At 45.3% G+C, this 5,990-nt stretch overlaps 1 long non-coding RNA gene across 1 annotated transcript; it reads left to right on the top strand.

The window, feature by feature from the left end:
• The first annotated feature begins 802 nt into the window (after positions 1–802).
• On the top strand, positions 803–5,765 carry LOC311526990. Its single transcript, XR_014713215.1, has 3 exons — positions 803–943; positions 1,992–2,136; positions 5,587–5,765. It is a non-coding gene; the product is annotated as an uncharacterized lncRNA (long non-coding RNA).
• Positions 5,766–5,990: the final 225 nt, after the last annotated feature.

The raw sequence follows: 5,990 nt of genomic DNA, 5'->3' as shown, positions 1-5,990 counted from the left end.
GTTGGATGGGGCGGCAGGGGGCAGTTAGGGGTGGGGAGGTCCGGGGGTGGTCAGGGGACAGGGAGCAGGGGGTGGTGGATGGGACAGGAGTCCTGGGGGGCCATCAGGGAACAAGGGGGGTTGGGTGGGGCAGGAGTCCCGGGGGAGCCGTCAGGGGGTGAAAAGTGTGGGGGGGGGTCGGATAGGAGGCGGAGGCCGAGCCATGCCTGGCTGTTTGGGGAGACACTGCCTCCCCTAACCGGCCCTCCATACAATTTTTGCACGCCCCTGGGATACCTGGACACGGAGCAGGGCAGCATTCTAGGCAGTTGCTGTCTCCCCCTCAGGCCACAATGAGGTCTCCAAGAGAAGGACCAGAATAGCAGAGGATGTTACAAGGCAGGATTGAGGTGCACTGGTAGAGCTGTGTGAAAGAAACTTGCACCACATGTGACAAGACTATCTTTGTGCCCGTCCTGCTATACTCCAAAGCACAACATTCAAACACACATGTAAACAGCAGCCTAACATAAAAGGCCATTTTGCTTATTTTGTGATAATATAAGAGCGGCCATACTGGGTCAAACCAAAGGTCCATCTAGCCCAGTACCCAGTCTTCCGACAGTGGCCAATGCCAGGTGCCCCAGAGGGAATGAACAGAACAGGTAATCACCAAATGATCCATCCCGTGTCACCCACTCCCAGCTTCCGGCAAACAACTGAAGATCTATTTTGTGATATTTATTTTATAATCTCAAAGTGAGAGTCTGACTTCACTTTCTTTTCATTCAACATACCTGCCACACAGAAGGAATAAATTGGGAGAAATTTAACAAGAACAAATGATAGAGTCCAGTGAAATGCTTGTGAAAGATTGGAACCAGAACAAATGGACTGAGAGATCTCTATAGAACACTCACCAGAAGCTGGGGACAGAGCCGTTCTCCAGCAGAAAGAACAATAGGCAAGCATTTAAAACCATTTTTATATCATTTCAAAGGTCAACCACTGTCCCCAAGCAAAACTGTCGATTTTTTCCCAAATCTAAAGGGTCTGTGAAAACTAGTTACTGTAACATGCTTGACCTGGATGCTGCAAATAAAAAGGAAAGAATGAAGAGTTAGGACACGTAAAAATAAAATAACCTTCCTCCAAGTTAAAATTCATCCTGCTTTTACAGAAGAGAGATGGGAAAATTGAATTTCCAAGTGACCCAGATAGAACTGAGTGACTGAGAACTGAGAATGGGGTCAACCTACTTAGTTTGGCAATTGTGTTTATTTACAAGTATCCCTAATAAGGACAGCAGGACATGGCCCTTGGAAAATGGACATTTATTTGCAGAGCTGCACGCTGATCTTTTCTATAAGCCTGTTCAGTTGAGAGCCGTAAGATCAAAGACCCATTGATGAATGGCTGATGTGAAGGGAAAAGAAAAGGCTTTTGGCTCCTTCCCCTGGAGACTTCTGAACACTCATTTCCAGCTAATTTAGTAGGATATGTGCTGGGAAAAGTGACTCCTCTCCTCTGTGCAGTGCATTGCACACAATCTCATGCATATTCTCTATCTTAGTTCTTTTCTGCTAAGGCTCTTTGCTAACAGGCACCAAATGTTGTTTGTCAGGTACACGTACCTCTTTTAGGGCCCAATCCTGCAAGATGCTGAATGCCCTGTACTCCGAATCACAAGTTCAGGCACAATGCATCAGCAGACAGATGTGCATAAGTACCTGGCAGGCACAAGGCAGACTACTACAGGGTCAAACGTATGGTTGACCTTTTAGATTTAACTGCTTTTCCTGACGTTGAAAGGGTTTGATTTGTCAGCCATGGCCATAGATGCTGGAACTAGAATGCTGGGGGTGCTGCCTCACGCCCTGGCCTAAAGTGGATTCCATTATATACAGGACTTACAGTTTGGTTCAATGGCTCTCAGCACCCCCGCTATAAAAACTGATCATGCACCCCTGGCCGTAGCCTTGTATTAACACAGATTTTTTTGCATCATGCAGGAACAAAGCCACTCACCTTGGGAAAGCACCAATTGGCACAGAATGCAACAATCCACCAGCTGGCAACACAGATCATTATGAACACATCATCCTGGTGCTCCTCTCTCTGCACTGACTCCCTATGGAGTACAGACCGCAGTTCAAGGTGCCTGTCCTGATATCATCAAAGTCTTCCATGAGATTGGCCCTAGCTACCTGACAAACTTCCTCTCCCTCCATGATGATGACCTTCCCAGACAAGGGTTGCCAGGCATCTGGTTTTCGACCAGAACCCCTGGATGAAAAGGGACTGTGGTGTTGTTAGTGACTGGGCCACTAAAAGTCCAGCTGGCTGCGTAATGGGGCTAAGGCAGGCTCCCTGTCTGCCCTGGCTCTGCGTGGCTCCCGGAAGTGACCAGATCCAGCCCTTAGGCGCAGGGGTGGCCACGGGGGCTCGGTGTGATGCCCCCACCCCAAGTGCCGACTGCACAGCTCCCACTGGTAGGGAATCTAGGCCAATGGGAGCTGTGGGGGTGGCCCCTGTGGGGGTGGGAAGCACACAAAGCCCCCTGGAGCCTCCACCTAGGAGCGGGACATGCTGGCTGCTTCTGGGAGCTGCCTGAAGTAAGCACCACCTGGCTGGAGCCTGCACCCCAATCCCCCTTCTACACCCCAACCTGAGCCCCTCCTCCACCCCAACCCCCTGCCTCTGGTCAAAACCGCCTCCCACACCCTAACTCCCTCCCAAAGCCCACACCCCAACCCCCTGCTCTAGCCCTGAGCCCCCTCCTACACTCCAACCCCCTGCCCCAGGTTGGAACCCCCTCCCACATCCTAAATCCCTCCCAGACAGCCCTGAGCCCCCTCCCGCACCCAAACTCTCTCCTGGAGCTTGCACTCCACAACCCCTCCACACCCCAACCCCCTTCCCCAGCCAGTGAAAGTGGGTGACGGTGGGGGAGAGTGAGCGATGTGGGGAGTAGAAATGGAGTGAGAAGGGGAGGCGCGGAGAAGGGACGGAGCAGGGGCGGGCCTTGCGGAAGGGTGGGGCAAGGGTGTTCAGTTTTGTGCAATTGGAAAGTTGGCAACCCTACCCAAGACAGCTAGCACCATCTGAACAATTAAACTGGTGATAGACAAAGGAAAGTTCAGATTGCAGGAGACACAACTTTCCAAGCAGCGGAACCTAAACTAGAGATAAGAAGGGCTAATAATAATTTCAGTGTGTGCAAAACTAAATGCAAAATTTACTTCTTTAACTTTGCTTTCAATACGTTCTTCAGACACATGCACACACACACCCCAAACCGAAATATGTGATTTACACCTAGCTACTGGGAAAGAAAAGAGAGTGAGACGGTATAACTTATTTTTGTTTTTAAATACGTTTGTGTGGGGGTGCTCAGACCTCTGTTGATGGAGGGCAAATAGATGCACATTTCATTCAGACAGTGCGGGTAATGAACACAGGAAATTTCATTTGGCACAGACAAATTTCCTATATCAGAAAAATCTCTTCTCATAAGTAAACCCTAACAGCAAACAAATGCAAAAAGAAAAAGAAATCAACTTTAAAAAGCCTTTCATATGCATCCCACTTGCGAAATAACAATCCATCTATCCATACACCAACTTTTAAAGGGGCATAATGACAGGAAGAGAAGAGAAAAAAAGTTGATAACCATTTAGCAAAATCCATTTAGGATAATTAAGCATCTGGTCTGGTGCTCCACTTCATTGATGTTAAATAGCTATGGGAAAATTGTGTATCTAAGAGACAACAGCCCATGCTTGATCCCAGTTAGCCATCTGAATGCAACAAACTGCATTAGGATTTTGTCCCACTGGGAAAATCTTATTATGATGATGACTCACTGTTGAGGAAGGTGGTGCTTAGAGATGAACTAAGCACTTGGCAGTATTTCACTATAATGAGTTAATTATGAGGGTGTGTGTTTCAGTTATTGTCTGTTTGGGATGGAAACCATCTCTTTAAGGGTATTCTGTAACTGTATCATTGCTCATACTGTGTATAAAGAACCAGACTGACAGCAATAGAAATATTTGTAATCCACAGCACAGGTAAGTAGGTACAGGCCATATGTGCTTTCACCATATGTGCCTTCCACGTGTTCTGCAGGAATAATGTCTAAAGATGGGAGCTGGGTTAATCTGGTCACCCTGCCCATAGAGTTCCTGGCCTGCCAACAAGGGTGTCAGCTGTGATTGTGGCTTTTGAACTAGACTGAGACACACTTCCCATAATGTACCAGACAGCTACTAGATGCTACCAATATGGTATCTCAACCATGGAACTGGTCTAAAATATAGCTATATATAACACATATAGTATGACTGTTGGACCAGATACTGATCCCACTTAAGTCAACTGGAACTTTGCCATTGCCTTTGATAATGGCAGAGGTATGGCCAAACGTGTGCTGAGAAGTGAGATCACTGCCAATCGTGCTGTCTAAAATTGTTTCATTGTTTCCTTGCCACTCACCATCTGTCTGTCTGAATCCATCTGTTGGCTTTCTGGGGCAGAGACCTGCCTTTTGTTTTACCTTTGTACAGCCCCTACCTGCACAGTGAGGGTCCAGATCCTCGACGAGAGTTCCTATGCCCCAGAGTAATACAAATAATATTAATAACCTAATTCCAAATATTCTATATGTGGCACTTGCTTTTGATGTTCTGTGTCCATAATAATGTAACACATGTAATTTGAACTAAACTGATTATATGACGGAGGCCTAAGGTGGACACTCTTAGAGCATGTTTCCACATTTGATTCCAGTCTGCAGGACTTAACACAAAGAAACAAGCCAGCAAAAAATCAGTCTGTTTTTATGTTATATCCTTTTCCCCTGACCCTTTGTTTGTCTTGTGTATGTAGATCATACATTCTCTGGAGAATGGACTGTCTTTACTCTATGATGGTATTGTGTCTAGCACAACAAAGCCCCAAAATCAGTTAGTCTCCAGGCACTACTGTAATAGTAATGCTAATATTACAAATAATAATTAATAGTATCTGTTCAAACAGTCTCTTTCTCATGGTTGTCTGCTCACAGAAGATCATAGAATCATAAATTACAAGGCCAGAATGGACGACTGTGGACATCTTTTCTGACATCCTGTACTACTCACAGGACTTCCCTGATTTAATTTCTGTTTGAATTAGGGCATGACTTTTTTTAAAAAAAAAATCCAGTTTTTATTTAAAAATGGCCAGTGATGGAGAATTTCTCTCAATGTTTAATAGGTTGTTCCAATGGATAATTGCCCTCGATGTTAAAAATGTGACCTTATTTCTAGTCTGAATCTGCCTAACTTCAACTTCTAGCCACTGGATCTTGTTAGACCTTTTGCTGCAGTTAGTTTGTTTACTTGTGACGTCAGATTTTAATGTGATTATATTTAGTTAGCATACTTCAGTTTTGAACACAGTCCTGTGCACAGACCTTCCCTGAAAGGGCTCATCTACTGTCTGCCAGGAACTGATTTGATTTCATTACCTTCCCAGCAAATTTATACAAAAATAATCAGGTAAACGAAAGGGTCAGACCATTGCTATAACTAATATTAACATTGGTATTAACTCTGGTTCCAGGCTCCAATTTTCGAAGTAGCAGTTGAACAGCCCGTCTGCTCTGGCTGATACACATTGTCCATTTGAACTGATTTATACATAACCTGGGCCTTCAACCAGCAGAATGGAAGTGTCAGCACGAAAATGCACTGACTCTGGAGCTTTAGACCTAATAACATTTTCCTGCATCTGAATCCCGTTGCCAGTCTCCGTGGTAATAAATTAGTGTTTATAACATATTAGCCTTTTCAGCATCCATTAGGATAAACATCCATTGCTCATTTATTTTCCTTTTGCTGGATTTTTGCCTTCACAAGCCTGACTCTTACTGATTACCTTTAATTGGCTTATGTATCATGTGAAGGCTAAAATATTCCTGCCAGAGCAAAGCATGAACTATGTGTTGTGTGTGTGTTGAGATAGAA

This window comes from Lepidochelys olivacea (assembly GCF_965140295.1).
Source record: "Lepidochelys olivacea isolate rLepOli2 genome assembly, chromosome: 10".
Taxonomy (NCBI): Eukaryota; Metazoa; Chordata; order Testudines; family Cheloniidae; genus Lepidochelys; species Lepidochelys olivacea.
Note: the sequence above shows the minus strand (reverse complement) of the source record. Positions and strands in the feature narration are given on the sequence as shown.